Source organism: Giraffa tippelskirchi, chromosome 4 (genome assembly GCF_054371585.1).
Source record: "Giraffa tippelskirchi isolate mGirTip1 chromosome 4, T2T-mGirTip1v1.2.pri, whole genome shotgun sequence".
NCBI classification, from domain to species: domain Eukaryota; kingdom Metazoa; phylum Chordata; class Mammalia; order Artiodactyla; family Giraffidae; genus Giraffa; species Giraffa tippelskirchi.
In genome coordinates, this window is record NC_137278.1 from 10,318,067 (window position 1) to 10,337,294 (window position 19,228).

Below are 19,228 nucleotides of genomic sequence, written 5' to 3' on the forward strand. Positions count from 1 at the left end.
AGATTATCTGCTAGACTTTGGTAACTCTCCTTTTTAGAGCTATGCCACATTCTTTGTGATGTGGATGGCTTCAAAGAGGAGCTAGCCCTTGAGCCCTAGCTTCAGTCTCTGCTCTAGGCAGTAAGAATAATGGGGAATGAACATGGCTTCTACAACTCATGGAGCTCATCACCTTATCTGTCATGTTTGGTATAGATATTTAAGTGGGGTGTCTGTTTTGCTCGTTGACTCATAACTGAAGACTTTAGAAACTATTGCAGTTCAGTGGATTATATGTGCTTCAGCTGAGAGAATTTGCTGTAAATCTGTTATTCTGATTGTTGGTCACTCAGTCATGTCCGACTCTTTGCGACCTCATGAATGGCAGCACACCAGGCTTCCCTGTCCTTTACTATCTCCTGGAGTTTGCTCAAACTCATGTCCATTGAGTCAGTGATGCCATCCAACCATGTCATCCTCTGTCGCCCCCTTCTCCTCCTGCCCTCAGTCTTTCCCAGCATCAGGGTCTTTTCCAATGAATCAGCTCTTTGCATCAGGCCAAAGTATTGGAACTTCAGCATCAGTCCTTCCAATGAATATTCAGAGTTGATTTCCTTTAGGATTCATTGGTTTGATCTCCTTGCAGTTCAAGGGACTCGCAAGAGTCTTCTCCAGCACCATGGTTCGAAAGCATCAATTCTTTGGCACTCAGCCTTCTTTATGGTCCCCTCTCACATCCTCACTTGACTACAGGAAAAATCATAGCTTTGAGTACATGAACCCTTGTTGGCAAAATGACGTCTCTACTTTTTAATATACTATCTAGGTTTGTCATAGCTTTTTTTCCAAGGAGCAAGTGTCTTAATTTCATGGTTGCAGCCACTGTCTGCACTGATTTTGGAGCCCAAGAAAATAAAGTCTGTCACTGTTCCCATTTTTTCTCCATCTATTTGCCATGAAGTGATGGGACCAGATGCCATGATCTTAGTTTTTTGAATGTTGAGTTTTAACTTGACCTTGTGTTTTCTGTGAGTTTGAAGTTTTTCAGAAGTTTTGACCCCAAAGATACCACATTTCAGCTTGTGTTAAATTTAAAATAACTGAGTGCTTATAGTCATTGTTAGATGCTTCGGTGTACCTTATTTTCTTCAATCTTCATGATTCTGTGGATTTGTTAATTTAGTTCTCTCTCTTTTTTTTTTTTCCAAATTTTTATTTATGATTTATTTTTGGCTGAGCTGGGTGTTTGTTGCTGCACGGACTTTCTCTCGTTGCCATGAGCGGGTCTACTCTCTATCTGTGATGCTCAGACTTCTCATTGTGGTAGCTTCTCTTGCTGCAGAACAGGGCTCCAGAGTACTTGGACTCAGTAGTTGTGGCACACAGGCCTAGCAGCCCTGCGTTATGTGGAATCTCCCCGACCAGGGATCAAACCCGTGTTTCTTGCATTGGCAGGCGGATTCTCAACTACTGGTCCACCAGGGAAGTCCTAGTTCTCTTTTGAACTCTACCTCAGGAGTCTCCAAATCAGATGCCCATGAGGTAACATAAAGAGTAGGACAGACCTTGTGAACTGGAGGGCACATGACCAGTCAGTCTAAAAACAGCAGTCACTACTCAGCTCTAGTTGCTTGTCACTGTGTGAGGAAGTGGGTCCAGTGTCCCTAGATGTTCCGATCGTTTTCAAGAGGGATGCTGGAAGTCTGGATTTTAGTGTATTTAGTTTTAAAAAATTGCCATTAAAAAAATACCATGTAGATCAAAACACATTTGTGGGCTGTGTACAGTCTTAGGCTGCCTGATTGTGAATTCTGACCTATCTACTCACTGTCATTTTGGTACCCACTGTTCAAAGCAGGAGGTCCAACACAATTGTGATCACTGATCAGAAATCTACTGGTAAATTGCTGGAGTGAGGGGCTGTTGTATTGGAGTCATACTGATATCTGGGAAAGTGGCAGGGTGAATGCTTTTATTGTATAATCAGGCTAAATCAGGGATGGGGTTTGAATGAGATGATGACCTTGTAATACTTTTGTGCCCTTAGCACTTTAAATGCTACCAGGTCTCCTATCTCCTTTGGTCCTTTCTATAGTACATGAAGTGAATAAGGCAGGGTAGTTATCTTAACCTCTGGAGATGAGGAAATTGGTGCCCAGTGATTTACAGTTTAGTAGGAAGTCCACTTGACTGAGAGGGGCTTGAATTCTGAACACTGGTATGCCAGTTACAGCCTTTTGGTTTTGGTCAAGTCAAAAATCCTTGTATCTTTTTTCTCATCTGGATAATAATGAGGGAGCTCAATTGAAGTCTTGGTGAGATCTTTTCAGGATGCCAAGCTTTCTGATTCTAATTGACGTGCTTAAAGCTGCACAACTGATTACTGGCAGACCCCAGTGGAGAACAGTTCAAATCTAAAATGCTGCTTTTCTCTTGATGGCAGATAGGGAGCCGCTGTTCAGCTTTTCCCTCTGTTCTTTGTTCATTACTTCTGGGAAACGACCTTGACAGGCCAGGTGCTCCCCAAATGCATAGAGTGCTTTGTTGACTCTATATACACAAAATTGGAAGGAGGCAGAGAGACACCCAGCCTAGTGAGAGAAATACGGTCAGGGAGCTCCCAGCTCAAGAATTTAATTTATTTTTATTTTAATATCCAGCTTCCACAAAGTGAAAATTGAAGAAATATTTGTCTTCTAGATACTTGTTTTCGTTCATACTCTATCATATAAGGAAATAACATAGAATATAAAAATGAAAAAAAATTCTGAGCAGTCATTCAAAATTTATTAACTCTAGTTGGCAGCAGCCTAAGTATACTGAGGAAATAGGTTTAATATAGGAAGCACAAAATTTGGACCCAAAGAAGAAAACAGTTTTAAGTAATTGAAAGTGAGAAAAATGGGAGCAGCCATTTCAACAACAAAACTTAAATTCTGGAAATAGCAAGAAGGTATTAGAATAACTAGTGGAATTAAATTATGGTAATTTAAACTTGCATTGGCAGGCGGATTCTCAACTACTGGTCCACCAGGGAAGTCCTAGTTCTCTTTTGAACTCTACCTCAGGAGTCTCCAAATCAGATGCCCATGAGGTAACATAAAGAGTAGGACAGACCTTGTGAACTGGAGGGCACATGACCAGTCAGTCTAAAAACAGCACTTACCTCTAAATATATGTAGTATTAGAGTCATATCCTATACTTGAGTATACTTTTATGAATATGCTTTTATTATTGATGCTGTCAAAATGGACCCAATGTGTAAAACTTCAAAAAAATCACATTTTTAGTTCCCTGTGGACTCATTTTAAGGTACTGTATTATAAATAAGTACTGTTTCAGCAGAGAAATTGGTAGAAAATGGTTTGAAGGAACGGTTTTCTTTTTAAAACAAACAACTTTTTAATCTGTGGTTTAGTTTCTGACATACTGGAGGCTAACAAAGAGGAACTGAGATGCAGCCTTGAAACTTGAAGCGGAGTGAGCTGGGGCTTTGGAGTCACACTAACCTGGACATGAATATTGGCTCTTTTGGTTATTAGCTCTGTGATCCAGACAGTACTGCCACTCTCATATGGTACTTGGGAGGTTGCATATGAGGAGTAAGTACCTCATACCATGATGCTTTTGGAGAGATGTAGGTACCAGCATTCAGGGGCACAAGCCATTCAGGTTAGTACAGTGTAACAAGAAATGATTTCATGGAGTGGTTGTAAAGGAATGAGACTTATTTTCTTGTCTGGATCATGAAATTAGTCTTGATAATTTCTAGTTGTGCTTTGTGAATTAGCGTGCCTATGAACCCAGCACTGTTGAGAAAAGGGTCTCAGTATGCTATTTTTAGGCTATTAAATGAATTGATCTGTTAAATCACAATAAACACCTCCAGTTGTTTATATTACCTTTTAGTGTGCCCATGACTGTCTTTTGAAGTTGTTAGAGCTAGGAGTATATTATGTATTCCTTGCCCCCACTTTACAAATGCTGAAACTGAAGCTGAGAAAAGTAAAGTGATTCAAGGTAGAGATGATGGCAAAGCTGTGCTTTGAACCTTTGGGTTTTTTTTACTCTAAATACCACAGTGCTTTTGTCGCTCTTCCATGCTGCTCTAGATTTGAATATTGGAACTGGCCCTTGTTTCGGGAGGATCATCAACTCATTTTAAACTTACTGCCTGTAGAAAATTGTTGTTGATTATATTGTGGGAGTGTTTGATTACAAGTATACTCTTAATGATTTGAAGTTTAAAGATTTAACAAAACTCTAATAATACTCATTGCTGGCTGAGGTTGGTAGTGAGATGATCACTCATATTACCAGTGGGAATAAAAATTGATAAAACTTTTCTGGATAATGCTCTGGCAGTATTATCACAAGCCTTTAAAGTCATGTATGCCTTTTGAATTTGTATTCCCATTTCTAAGAATCTTTGTTAAAGAAATAATCAGAAATGTAGAAAAGTATTCATGTTCAAAGATGTTCACTGTGGAAGTATTTATAATAGCAAAAATTAGAAACAGCTATAGTATTCAAAAAAGAGGTAAGAGAAATTTTGGAAAAAGCATGGATTGGAAATATTGTACAAGCATTTTAGGTGTTTTAGAAGAATTTTAGTGACATATTAATTAATATGCTCATTTAATACGAAGTGAAAAAAGGATATAAAACTATATAAAGTACGATCTCAATATCAAACATATATAGAGAAAAAACAGGTGGTGAGGTTATAGGTCTTTATGCTTTTCTCAGTTTTCCAAAATATTCTCTGATAAGCGTAAATTATTTTTCAATAAAAAATACTTTTAGTTTAACTTGTAATTGAGAAATACAAGTACTCTTGCATATCATTTTGATCAAAAAAGTTTTGCCTAATGCAGGTGATCTGAAGTTATAAATGGATTGTATTTTCTTTTTTTTTTTTTTTTAGTTTATAAATGGATTGTATTTTCAAGAAGTTTAACCTCAGTTGTTTAATGATTAAAATATGGTTTCTTTTTTTTTTTTGGCTGTGCCACACCGCTTCATACAAGATCTTAGTTCCCTGACTGGGATGGAATCCTTGCCCTCTGCAGTGGAAGCACAGAATCTTGGCCACTGGACTGCCAGGGAAGTCCCTGGTTTCCTGTATTTTGACATAAGGGAGTTGAGGTTCCCAGGCTAGCCTCCTCTTCTCCCCTAAACTATCTTGAAAGAAGAGTCATATTTGTGTCGGTAGTACCCGTGACCCAGTGCTACCTCACCTCTTTATTGGCCGGTGGGACAGTGAGTAGCCAAGTGGCAGCTCTGTCTTTCCTAGAGGGTACATGCCTGTCTCCATAAGGTTGGTTGTTGGCGTATAGAACTTTTTCTGTGAGTTGAATATTCGTATCTTGGGAAGTGCGTTTTTGGTATGAAAAATTATAAGTGTGAATTTCTATTTCATTTTTAAAACTTTTGTAAGAAAAAAATTAAAGATCAAAGTTTGTTTGAATTTTAATTTTTCTGATAATAGTATTCAAGATGTATGAATGTTAAAATGTCATGAAGAATTGTGCCTTTTGCTCTTTTCTGATTATATACTTCATAATTGAAATTGCAGTAGTTTCAGCATGTACAGTTAAGCATGATGTCTGGTTGTTTTTTTTTTTTAATACGCATGGTAATTCTCCTAAATACAATATACAAAAGCATGCAGAAAATTTAACAACGTATTTGAGCATATTTAAATTGGGAAAATACCAGGCAAGATGTTTCTCTTTGTAAACTGCCCCTGTCCAAAGCGTTCTGTATATTATCAGAATGAAAAATGACAGCGCTTTGTCATCTGTTCAGATTGATGTTGCACTCTCTGCAACGACAGCTGAAAAGGCCCACAGGTGCCATATAAAGAGGTGACCATGTTGTCATATTTCATTTCGGCATCCCTCTGCAAAGCCATAATTACCTAATTAGGTTGTTAATTAGGAGATTAGCATTTCACTATATTGATAGAATGCTCTTTACCGGCATGGGGCTAGATACAGATTTGTCTACCCTCATTTATAATCTCTGCCTTTTTTGTGCTTATTTATTTGCTTAAGATCCTGATGTGGGGCAATTCAGTTTACCTGAGAAACAGTTTGCTTACAAGCTAATGAAGCTTTGATTGCTGGATTAAAGTTGCTGAGTTAAAATATGAACAGAGTTAAAAGGGTGGTCACATCCCCAAAATGATAATAAAAATTCCGAGTTAGTATAACTTGGGTTCTCATTAGCATAGGGAACAAGCACATGAGAAGAACGGAAGTTGTTGGTAAGAAGTCCAAAATACAAAAAGTGTGAAATGTGATAGAGATTTATATATTCTAAACTAGGCAAAGGAAAGTAGTTATCTTTAATGACAAATCTCTGTCATTTATGCTTGAGATATAAAACATGTTAAGTATTTTTAGTGTATTTCAGAAGCTGAAGCTTAGTTGATGTAGTAGTGTTAGTCGCTCAGTCGTGTCCGACTCTTTGTGACCCCGTGGACTGCAGCCAGCTAGGCTTCTCTGTCCATGGAATTCTCCAGGCAAGAATAATGGAGGGGGTGGCCATTTCCATCTCCAAGTTGATGACTTCAGAACAAACATATTCAGTCTTCAGACTGCCTTAGATAGTCACCATGCAGGTTTATTTCGTTTGTACCTTCTGATCATTAATCTGTGCTTGGAACATTCTCTTCTCATAGCCTGTGCAGTCCTGAATGCTTACAGGATTCGAAGTATTTCACAGTAACCTTCACTTGGTCAGCTCTTTGGAGTAAGCTGTGTTTCTGTTAAGAATGTCCATTCTTTTTGCGCGGAGGGTAGAAGAGGGCTGATTAAAAAAATATCCACTTGTTTTTACTCCAGTGCATGATTTGACTGTAATGTTTGTAATTTGCATTACATATACCTTTATCACTCTTTCCAGTTAAGGAGATTTAAGCCCTGAAACTGAAGACTGTTAGGAGCACCATTCCCACTGAGGAGGTGGTAGTTTTCCTCCTTTTGATTGTGTTTGGTATTAGCTGTTTAAGTTGTAGAAAGTGTGTGTGGGCTTAAGCCCTCTTCCCCCATAGTGATTATGAAAAATTGCATTTGATTATATCTATAATTTTCTTCAAAATTAAAAAAAAATGAAAAATATTTTTATATGAAGAAAATGTATGTGAAATCTTCCATTTAGTTAGTTAAGCTTTTTGCTTAATTACAGTCATTCGTTTATTCAGTCAGCATTTGCCGAATATGTAGTAGGCATTAGTCATATGTCTGGGAATCGAGCAATGAAGACTACAGGCATAGACCCAGTCCTCGGTGGGAATTGTAGTCCATTAATGGCAGCCCCTGCTTATTTAACTTATATGCAGAGTACATCATGAGAAACGCTGGGCTGGAAGAAACACAAGCTGGAATCAAGATTGCCGGGAGAAATATCAATAACCTCAGATATGCAGATGACACCACCCTTATGGCAGAAAGAGAAGAAGAACTAAAGAGCCTTTTGATGAAAGTGAAAGAAGAGAGTGAAAAAGTTGGCTTAAAGCTCAACGTTCAGAAAACGAAGATCATGGCATCTGGTCCCATCACTTCATGGGAAATAGATGGGGAAACAGTGGCAACAGTGTCAGACTTTATTTTTTTGGACTCCAAAATCACTGCTGATGGTGATTGCAGCCATGAAATTAAAAGACGCTTACTCCTTGGAAGGAAGGTTATGACCTACCTAGATAGCATATTTAAAAGCAGAGACATTACTTTGCCAATAAAAGTCCATCTAGTCAAGGCTATGGTTTTTCCAGTGGTCCTGTATGGTTGTGAGAGTTGGACGGTGAAGAAAGCTGAGCGCTGCAGAATTGATGCTTTTGAACTGTGGTGTTGGAGAAGACTCTTGAGAGTCCCTTGGACTGCAGGGAGATCCAATCAATCCATCCTAAAGGAGATCAATCCTGGGTGTTCATTGGAAGGACTGATGTTGAAGCTAAAACTCCAATAGTTTGGCCACCTCATGCAAAGAGCTGACTCATTGGCAAAGACCCTAATGCTGGGAAGGATTGGGGGCAGGAGGAGAAGGGGACGACAGAGGATGAGATGGTTGGATGGCATCACCGACTCGATGGACATGGGTTTGTGTAGACTCCGGAAGGTGGTGATGGACAGAGAGGCCTGGCGTGCTGCAATTCATGGGGTCGCAAAGAGTCAGACACGACTGAGCGACTGAACTGAACTGAATGGAAGCCCAGCATAGTTTGAGAAGTACAACTTGTATTAGAGTAATGAAGGGAAGGTGAGTCTGGAGTTGTACGACTCTGGACTTAATAAGGTCAAACCTTCCTGGGACAGGCAGGTGTTGTCGAAGTTGAGATCTGAAGGATGTGAAGGAGAAAGTGATATTTAAGGCTGGTGAAAGGAGAGTAAAAACTGTCCAAAAGCTGGAAGAATGCTGAAAGTTAAGTATGGCTAGAGTAGAAAGAACAGAGGTGATAAATGGAAGATGGGGCAGCAGAGGCAGCAAGTTCAATTATATTAAAGAGTTTGGGAAGTTATTGGGCTTCCCTGGTGGCTCAGTGATAAAGAACTCACCTGCCAATGCAGGAGATGTGGGTTCCATCCCTGGGTCAGGAAGATCCCCTGGAGAAGGAAGTGGCACCCACTCCAGTATTCTGGCCTGGGAAATCCCATGGACAGAAGGAGCATGGCAGGTTACAGTCCATGGGGTCGCAAAGAGTCGGACATGACTGAAGTGACTTAGCATGCAAGCATGAAATAGAAAAGAGGTCCATGAGTCTTATTATCCAATATGACCCCAAAATATATGGTACTAGCAATTAGTTATCTTTTTTGGTGAATTGGAGAGAATACTAGTTATTTGAGTGTTACAGTTGGGCCTCGCATTGTGACAGCAGCTTTGTGAAATATGAGATAATGTCTTACTGAGGTCCAGAGGCATGGTGACTTGCCCAGTTTTCTCAGCTACTGTATGGTAGAATTGGGAGCACACACAACCTTTCCAAGCCTTTGTGTCGTCTGTCATGCTATGTTGTCATCCTTGTTGTGTCCCCTTCCCTTTGTTCATTTCAGAATGAAGAGAATTCCCCTCCGCCCCCCAAGGACCAGTAACTCAGTAGGTTGCTGACCAAGGCATCCGGTTAACCTTGTGGCTTCCAGGCCCAGCTCTGGGGTGGATTAAAGCAGCGTCTGGTGCTTCAGTAGAAGCTGCTCAGTGCAGGTGTGTGTTTGCTTCAGCAAAGTTACAAGTGCTCTAGGCATTAATCTCCTTCAGTTAGAACTGTAGATTGGCTACCTCCTCACAAGGTCACAGATGTATATGAAAGGTCTCCTCCTTTCCCCAGGGGAAAAGTCTTGGCATCTCTGACTTTCGGGAGAGGAATTCAATATCTCTTTGATGTAATCAACTTGTATTGCAAATTAATTTTTTATGGTTACTGTTGCCAGTACTGTTCAATTTACTGATTTGTTGGTGTGTTCGTGATGGAATCACCTGAATTATAAGAAATTCTGGAGAGCAGCGTGGATTCTAGCCTTTCTGTGTTTCTATACCAACCCCTTTAAAATTGAGATGTAACTCATATATCATAAAATTTAGTCTTTTAAAAGTGTACACTTTAGTGGTTTATCACCCCTAAAGAAACCCCATACCCATTAGCAGTCACTCCTAGTTCCTCCCTCCACCAACCACTGGCAACCATTAGTCTACTTTGTGTCTCTATGGATTTGCCTATTCTGAACCTTTTACATAAATGGAATCACACAATATGTGGCCTTTTGTGTCTGGCTTCTTTGAGGCATAGTTTCATCGTTCATCCATATTGTAACGTATATCAGTACTTCATTTCTTTTTATTGCTGAGTAATAGTCCGTTGTATGAAAGTACCACATTTTGCCTATCCATTCATCAGTTGATGGAGATTTGGTTGTTTCCACTTTGGGGCTATTATGAATAATACTGCTGTGAACATTCCTGTACAAGTTTTTGTCTGAGTGTATGTTTTCATTTCTGTTGGTTTATTACCTTGGAGTGGATTGCTTGGTTATATGGTAACTCTGAGGAACTGCCAAATTGTTTTCAAAGGTGGCTACACCATTTTATATTCCCACTTATATTATATATGTTATATATTATATATATTTTATTATATTCCCACATATATAAGATATATATAAGATCTGCTGCCTTTCTGCTTCTGCTTTCTTCAGGTTCTTTGTTGCTCTGGTCTGGGCTGGAAGCAACCCTAGGCATTCCATGAGCCCTTGTGTCTTGTTAAATGGGAAAATTTCCAGTTTTATGACAAGCACTTTGATTTTACAAGCATATGTGTACCAGGCCTTATATTGGGCATTAGTGACAGGAAGTCAAATAAAGACTTCTAGTCCTTTCTTCTCAAGGACTGCACAATCCTTATTGTAACTTCTTACTAGGAGATGCAGGGAGAGGGGAAAACCGGTGAAGGAAGTACAGTTGACCCTTGAACAACGTGGGTTGGAACAGCACTGGCCTACTTACGTGTGGATGTTTTTTTTCCCCAGTAAATACAGTATGACTGGATCTGCAGTTGGTTGTATTTGTGGATGTGGAACCATGGATATGGAGGAGGGAGGGCCAACTATGGGACTTGAACATCCACAGGTTTTAGTATCGCAGCGGTCCTGTAAACAATCCCCCAAGAATACTGAGGGCAACTGTAACCGCTTAGACTAAGTTTGTGAGTTTCCACAGCATCGATCCTAACTTTAGAATCTGTGCAAAGGTTGAGTTGATTTTCGGAGATTCTGGGGTTTCCTTTTCTTGGCTCACTCTTTAAAGACAGTCATCCTTCTGTATTTGTGGGGTATTCCCTCATCCCTGGTTCCCAGGTATTCCCGAGGATACCAAAATTCACAGATGCTCACGTCCCTCACATGAAATGGCATAGTGAAATTGCCTTGTATATCCTGGACTCTGAGTCTGTCGATTCAACCAACCAACCAACCAAATTAAACTTACAGTTGGTTGAATCTGCAGATGCCAAACCAGCATATACGGAGAGAGGACTGTCTTGCTGTTGTTGGGTTTTATCCTAGGTTACTGCTCGTTTCCTTGCCTATTTTCCCCGGGTAAGCTCATGTCTGTGGCTTCATCTGCCATCTGTATGTTTAAAAAAAAGGTTAGTCGCTCAGTTATGTCTGACTGTTTGCGACCCCGTGGACTGTGGCCTGCCAGGCTCCTCTGTTCATGGGATTCTCCAGGCAGGTACACTGAAGTGGGTAGCCCTTCCCTCCTCCAGGGGATCTTCCCAACTCAGGGATCGAATCCAGGTCTCCTGCATTACAGGCAGATTCTTTACTCTCTGGGCCACAAGGAAGCACGTCTGCCAAACTTGCTCAGATCTTTCTCCTAGGCTTCAGATTTGCCTATCCTTTGTGTGTCACGTATATGTTATCCCAGATTTGCTCGGACTTTGCTCCTGGGCCCTCTCGGGTTTGCATCCTGATGGATCTCTGTTTGGGTAATCCCTAGACATCTCAAGCTAATTGTGTCTGAAACTTAGTTCCTCATCTCCCCTCTCCCTGTTAAGCTCTTCCATTACTATTGAGTTCACAGTTTCATTTGTTGGTGCTATCATGCAAGCCATAAACTTTCCCCTTCTCCTTAACCCTGCATATCCTCTCAGTCACCAGGTTCTGCCAATTTTATCTCCTAAATATATATTTTTAACTACTTCTTAAATTCATAGGCCCGTTTTTCACTGCCTTACTTTGGATTTCATCATTTCTTCCCTGAGCTTTAGTCACAGCTTCATAACTAATCTTGTGTCTTGTCCATCAGATTAATCTATGCAGCTGCCAGAGCAGTCTCTCTGAAATGCTAATCCGATCAGCAACTTTGAACTCCATGTAGTTCTCATTGCTAACTACAAGTTCTTCTGTTTGTTATTTTAGTGCCTTGTCTCTTTGACCTTTCTTCCAGCTGTTCAGCTTCTCATCTTTGAGGATTCAGTTTAGACCAGGGAATAATAGCAGTGATAATAATAGTAAACGTTTGTATAGTGCTTTCCATGGGCCAGGTGCTGCTATACACACATAACATACATGAATTCTTTTAGTCCTCACAACAATCCTATGAGATAGGCACCAAAATTGTTCCCGTTTGTAGATGGGGAAGTGGAGGCACAGACATTGTTAATTTCCCTAGGTCCCACAGTGGCCGAGTCCACAGTCTGATGCTGTTAGTGTCTTATACATACCTTTTCTCAACTTCCCACATTCCCTCCATTCCCCCGACTCCAAAGATGAGTTATCCTCTCTCTCCCTGCTTCTGCCATGGCCTGTGCATTGCTGTTCAGTGACGAAGTGGTGTTGAGTCTTTGCGACCCCATGGACTGCAGCACGCCAGGCTTCCTGTCCTTCACTACCTCCTGGAGTTTGCTCCGACTCATGTCCACTGAGTCAGTGATGCCATGCATGGCCTGATGTTCATCTGCAGTTCATAGGGCAGGTCCAGAGCATATTTTATTTTAAACAGTTTTGATCAAGAAGCCAGCATGATAGACTGTTTAATTGCCAGCTCCCTCTCACGCCTGTTCTTAAGGTGACTAAGTTGGAAGTCATCACTTCTGTTATTGTGATCTTAGTCATTTCTATGAAGCCTATTTTGAGTATCCAGTTTCATTTAGATACCGTTCCTTTGTGTTTCCGTGATACTTTGTTATATAGAATCCTCTAGTATTACTCTCATCCTTCATTGTGACCAATTACATACTTTTCTCCCTTGCTTGACTGTAAGCCTCTTGGGGATAGGGACTATGTCTTATTACTGTATGCTCCTAATTTCCCAGCATGTAGTAGATATTCACTCTTGCTGTATTTCTTGAGTGAACAGGTAAGTTTGACCTGTATATAGATGAGTGAGAGAAGAGGATTAGGACTGTGATGAAATGGACTTAAACTGGAAGTTCAGGGTAGCATACAATAGCTATTCAGAGCAAGGATTGTGAAGCCAGGAGACCTAGGTTTTATCTTGACTCTCCTCTCACTAGTTATGGGACCTTGGGCAAGTCTGTGCCTCAGTTTACTGATGTTTAAAACAAATAGTAATGGAATCTACCTCTAATAGTTTTGTCAGTGATATATGTGCTTGCTAAATAAGCAACCTTCTAGAGTCCAGAGAATTACTTTACTTAAATTGTATTTTGTGAAACACTCACACCTTAACTGTGTAATAGTATAGGCAGAATGAAGCCAGTCCTGCTGCTCTGTCCTCATGTTTGATCTTTCTGAGGATGATGGGTTTTTTGTTTTGTTTTGTTTTTTAAAAAAGGTAATCTAGAAGGATATAAAAAATACCTGGCCAAATTAGTACAGTTTTATTAATAGCAGTAATTGTTGTTGTTCAGTCTCTTTGCAACCCCAGGGACTGCAGCACTTTGCGACCACATGGACTGCAGCATATCAGGCCTCCCTGTCCTTCACCAGTTCCCGGAACTTGCTCAAACTCATGTCCATTGAGTCGGTGATGCCATCCAACCATCTCATCCTCTGTCGTTTCCTTCTCCTCCTGCCTTCAGTCTTTCCCAGAATCAGGAGCTTTTCTAATGAGTCAGCTGTTTGCATCAGATGGCCGAATTATTGGAGCTTCAGCTTCAGCATCAGCCCTTCCAATGAATGTTCAGGGTTGATTTCCTTTAGGATTGACTGGTTCGATCTACAGTAATAACAGTTACCATTTATTGAAGTTTACCATTCAGATGAAAGTACAAAGCACCCTTCAAAGTCACAGAAAAATAGTTTGGGGATTATCTGCTAGTTTATTTTATGCTGTCCCTCGTTTAGTTGAGTAAATGAATTTAATAGTTGACAGCTTATTTTCCCTCCAGACAAATGTACCTGAAACAGAAAAAGTCAATAATTTTGCATTTTGGATTTGAATAGAGTAAGTACTTGTAAGTATCCCTGTGAGGTGGATAAATAGAACATAGATTATGGACATTTCACTGGTAAGGGAAGAGAGGCAGAGATGCCTAACTCACTTGAAGTCAATCCATAACTAGTCCTTGGGCAGGCAGTAAGCTGGAATTTCAGATGTGTTTACTAACGTGAACTCTTGTAGTTCTAGGAACCAGTTTCCATACATAGTAGCATTAAAAAAAAAAAAGATAGTGCTTACTCAAATTAGTCAGTTTGGTTTACCTTTGAGAGGGTTTGCTGCCAAAACGTTGATGCTATTAAAATCTTTGTCAAAAAAGGAATTCCTGTACCTCTATCCTTAGAGTCTGAACCATGGCACAGTGATATAAGGAAAATATGCAGTGAAATTTTTCTGACCTTTGAGGGAAAACAGTACAAAGCAAGAACATACAAAACTTTTTCCTTGAACTTTAGGTAAACTCCCAGTTACACCCTCCTCCTCTACTTCATTTGTAACTGGAATAGAATTTGAGAGCTGAAAAGGCTGTTTTTACAGTTCAGCCTCCCCACTGAACAGATGCAAAAAATAGACTAATGTGTAAAACTGGCTTAAAGAGTTTTAAAGAAATAACTTGTCCAAGGCCATGTAATTAGGTCCCTGGTAATTAGGGAATTGGAATTCAGGTTTCCTGAATAATGCTTACAATAAACTATGTTGCTTCCCTCAATTGATGATGTGGTTAACCTGAGAGCCAGGTAAGTGGAAACATAACGATTGAATTCTACTTGGTTAAGCAAACTGCAAATATTGAGGAGACAATAAAAGGAAAATAAATCCTAGACTGTAGCAGGAGACCTATCTACTGAACCAGCACCGTGGATAAGGGACCTTTTTTTTTAAAAAATCATGGTGCAACCCTTTTGGAACAAGAAAGATTTGTTTGTTTATTCCACACTGAGCCCTTCCTGGGTGCCAGCCACTTTCTGCTAGAAACTGGCAGTGCAATGATGAATAAGACAGTCAGTGTGCGTAAGGAGCTGAGAGTTTAGAAGAGAAAACCAACATGTAGACAGGTTATGATTATTCTTTTTTAATTTATTGGCCGTGGTGGGTCTTTGTTGCTGCACTTGGGCTTTCTCTAGTCGTAAGCAGAGGCTACTCTTTATTGTGGTGTGCAGGGCTTTTCATTGTGGTGGCTTCTCTTGTTGCAGAGCACAGGCTCTAGGCATGAGGGCTTCAGTAGTTGCAGCACAGGCTCAGCAGTTGTGGCACATGGGCTTAGTTGCTCCACAGCATGTGGGATCTCCTTGGGCTGGGGATCGAACCAGTGTCCCTTGCATTGCAAGGTGGATTCTTAACCACTGGACCACAAGGGAAGCCCCAACAGATTATTATTTTTAAAAAACTAATATTATTACTACTATTTTTTTAAATGTGATTAGTTCATTTTTTCACTCATTCAGTCATTGTTCCTTAACCAGAGAGATACCTTCAGACTGTGAGCTAGATTGTATCACTGCTCACAGTCCTCTGGTGATTCTCCATTTTAATTGGATTAAGAGCAGAGTTCGTAGAATTGCCTGCAAGGCTCTACTCAGTTTGCCCCTCTCTTCAGACTTTTTTATCTTCTCCTACTTGCTCCCTTGCTGGACTCATTGATACTTCTTAAACAATGCCAGACATACTCACCCTGCTTGGCAGCACGCTTCCCTCAGAAATCCACATGGCTTGTTCTCTTATCTCCTTCAGAGGTTAATTCAAATGTCACCTTCTCTGTGAAGCATTCCTTGACTACTTTATTTACGGTTGCAACCATGGCTCCATCCACCTAGGAAGCCCTGGCTCTCTTCTCTGTGCATCTTTTCTCTGTAGCATTTCTCACTTATCATATAATTTAATTCTCTATTTTGTTTGTCACCTTCATTAGAATGTGAACTCCATGAGGACAGGACTTTGTCTGCTTTGGTTTCTGCTGTACTCTCTGCATCTAGAATGTGCCTGACACTTAGGAGGCATTCAATAAATATTTGCTGAATGAATAAATTCAACAAACAGCACCTACAACTAACAGGCAATGTGCTGGGTTAATTATTTGGTAGAAGTAGTGATGAAGTGTAGTGCAGAGGGACCACATGGGAGCAGCTAACCTGGTCTGTGGGACTCTTTAGAGAGGTTTCCCTGGAGAACTGACCATTGAGCTGGATTTAGAAGAATGAATAGGAGGAGGGCAGGTGAAGAAGTATAGGCAGTCTTTAGATCAAGTTACAAGTTTGGAGAAATGCAGCTTATCTTTCTTGGAGTAATTTGAGCTTTGGTCCTCCTTGGGGTAGGATAAAATTTTAGAAACCAGAAACTAGGAGTTGTACTTCATTCTGTACCTTCAAAGGTTTGTGCATAGATTTTTAGTAGCAAAGTTGTGTATATATATATATATATATGTATTAGTCTTGGTATTACTGAAACCATTCTGAGGGGGTTAGAGATTACTACAGATTTAGTGGCTTCAAACAACATGTCACTGTAAGCCTTCTCAACCTCAGCATTATTAATATTGACATTCTTTGTTGAGGGTAGTGTCCTGGGCATTGTGTGATGTTTAGCAGCATACTTGGCATCTACCTACTAGATGCTGATAGCACCCACCCCCAGTGTGACAACCAGAAATGTCCCTAGATCTTTGCTCTGAGGAGCAAAATTACCTTCCAGTTGAGAACCACCACGTTAGAACCATGGCATTACTGTTGGTGAGAGTCCGGGGATTTCTGTCTTCAGTAACTACAAGTGATGGAGGGGGAGAGATTTATACCTTAATAGAGTAACCACATTTCTGAATCTAGAATTGAATCAGAGACTTCCTTAAACATGATATTCACATAACTAACTGTATTGAAGTAGAAATAAAGTGTTTGCAAAACAGTTTGGACCCTGGAGATTGGAGAAGGGTTTATAGAAGATGAAATATTTGAGTTGGACTTAGAAGAAAGTTTGTATTGGAAGATAAGGGCACATCTCACACAAAGGAAGCATCATTACCGAAGGCAGGACTGTGTTCAGAATAGTCCTGGGAATTTCATCCTGAGAAGAAAGGACAGATGAATGAAATTGGGTTGTAAAGAGCCTTAAATGTTGTATGTGAAGGTAAAGGGATTTAGGATGTTTTCCTGCCCTATATATTAATATTTTCATTTCTGTTGTTGCATAACAAATTACCTCAAACTTAGCAGCTTAAAACAACACAAATTTATTGTCTCTCAGTGTGTCAGGAGTCATGGCTTCAGCTGGGTTTCCTCATTTTTCCTTTTCCTTTTTCTCTTTTTTTTGGCCATACCAGGCAGTTGTGGGATTTCAGTTCCCTGATGAGGGATTGAACCTGGGTCCCCAGCGGTAGAATCATGGAGTCCTAACCTGTGGACTGCCAGGGAGTTCCCTCAGCTGGAGTTTCTGCTGAGAGTCTCAAAGGGATGAAATTAACGTGTCAGGGAATTCCAGCGTAAGGTCCCCATTTCCTTGTTACCCTTGGCTGGGACCACTCTCAGCTCCTAGAGACTGCTCTCAGATTCTTGCCTGGCATATTTCCATAACTTGGCTGTTTGCTTTTTCAGTGCTGGCAGGGAAATCTCCAAATTCAAATCTCTCTCCTCAGTTGCTTAGTGTGAAGTCTTAGCTAACAGAAAGTTGTCAAGGGAATGACTCTTCCATCACCTATGTGGTACTTTGTTGGCTGGAAGCAAGTCAGGTTCCACCCAGACTCAAGGGGAGGGAATAACACAAAGGCCTGGATATCAGGAGAAGAATTTCTGGAGCCATCTTAAAATTTTGACTGCCATATGCACTTTTCAGCTCCATGAAAGCAGTGGTCAAGTCTTGTCAATGTTTTTTGCTCAGCATTGTATTTCTGATGCCTTGCATATAGTAAGTGCTTAATAAATATTTGTTGAATGAATGACATCAGTGAATGAATATTTGGTAGCGGTTGAGTGTTACTTACGGTTTCAGCTCTTATATTGGTAATTTCATATTGAGAAGCAGTCTAGTTTCTTTGGCATTATTCATTTCTTTTGGTAAAATTGTATATAATTTTTACCTGGAATCTTTTTTTTCTTAAATCTGGAATCTTAAAACCTTAAATTGTTTGTTTATGATCACAAGTGTCAATCTAATCTCTTGTCTCAGAGAGACAACACTCATTGGAAAAATAATTTAGGGCTACATTGCACCAAACTAGCAGATTTCTTGTAACAGCCAGAAATGTTGGCAGCTTTGGAGTTTTGGAGGTGGTGGGTGGGTAGGTGTCTGCAGTTTCACAGCTATTGCTAATAACAATAATTCCAAATAACTAATAAACAGATTTCAAAAACACTTTGAAAATACTGATTGTTTTATAATAGCTTTATTATAATAGAAATTTTTGCCTAACTTGTGCTTAGAACTTCATGTGTAGATTGGTGTTATTATTAATTACGGTTGTTCTTCTTACTTGTCATAGGAAACATTTTGAGCAAAATTTAGATCTTGAATTACCCGTTGATAAAGGACCATTTTATCTTCAGACAATCAGATATTTCTGACACCGGAATCTGTGTTCAAAATGAGGTGTTGAGAATCTCAGTATGTGCCAGTTGGTCCTAGAAGCTATAAAGTAAGCATGGCACGTCTTCCAGGACTATCTGTTTTAGTGATTACATTCAAAGGTAAAATATTTTTTTCTCTGAAGACATACAGGTGCAGTATATTATAGGCTAGAATGCAAAATATGAATGAACTCTAAAAATAAATTTCTTACAGCATGTTGCTTTAGGTGGCTCCCTCTAGGTTCTCTCTTACCTTGATTTATGGTTACTCTCCTCTGCCCTTCAGGTTTGTCCGTGGACAAGTTTGAGAGGCACGGTTCTGTACCAGGCTCCTTTTACCTGGATCTTGGCAGATGGTAAGGTTCAGAGACATTTCAGGTGGATGTTAGTGGTACAAGGAAAGAAAAATGTGTCAGGGTCCCTTCATCCACAGGAGATACTTGATAGGAGAGGAGACCTGGTGTCCTGGTAGGTTGGTGAGGGTCTCACTGTTCCCACATGACCTCAGGCACTCACAGTGGGGGTGGCATCAGAGTAGCTGGGGTGACTGACAGCTGAGCCTCTCTGCAATTGGTCTTTTATCCTGAACCTCTTCTTGTGATTCACATGGTCCAAAGAAGGCTGAAGCAGAAACTGCAGAGTCTCCTAAGACCGAGATTCAGAAATCCCACATTATTTTGACTACATTCTGTTGGTCAAAGCAAATGAACAACTGAGCCCATTGACAGAAGGAGCTGAAAAGACTCAAAAATCTACCATGTGACCTTGGGCAAGTTACTTAATGCCTTTAAGC

The 19,228-nt window shown here is 40.2% G+C and overlaps 1 protein-coding gene across 37 annotated transcripts in view; it reads left to right on the top strand.

Annotated features, from left to right (window-relative positions):
• Positions 1 to 19,228, top strand: part of MAPKAP1 (MAPK associated protein 1) — a 233,532-nt gene that overhangs the window by 3,649 nt on the left and 210,655 nt on the right. For 9 of the 37 annotated variants that reach the window (XM_081588550.1, XM_081588558.1, XM_081588543.1 and 6 more), the window contains exon 2: positions 18,722 to 18,791. The exons of 14 other annotated variants lie outside the window; for them this stretch is intronic. The gene's annotated coding sequence lies outside the window, so the exon portion shown is untranslated. Of the gene's footprint in view, positions 1 to 9,039; positions 9,188 to 18,350; positions 18,556 to 18,721; positions 18,792 to 19,228 lie in introns of all 37 variants that reach the window. 14 more of the 37 variants (XM_081588548.1, XM_081588531.1, XM_081588536.1 and 11 more) reach the window with 3 other exon arrangements.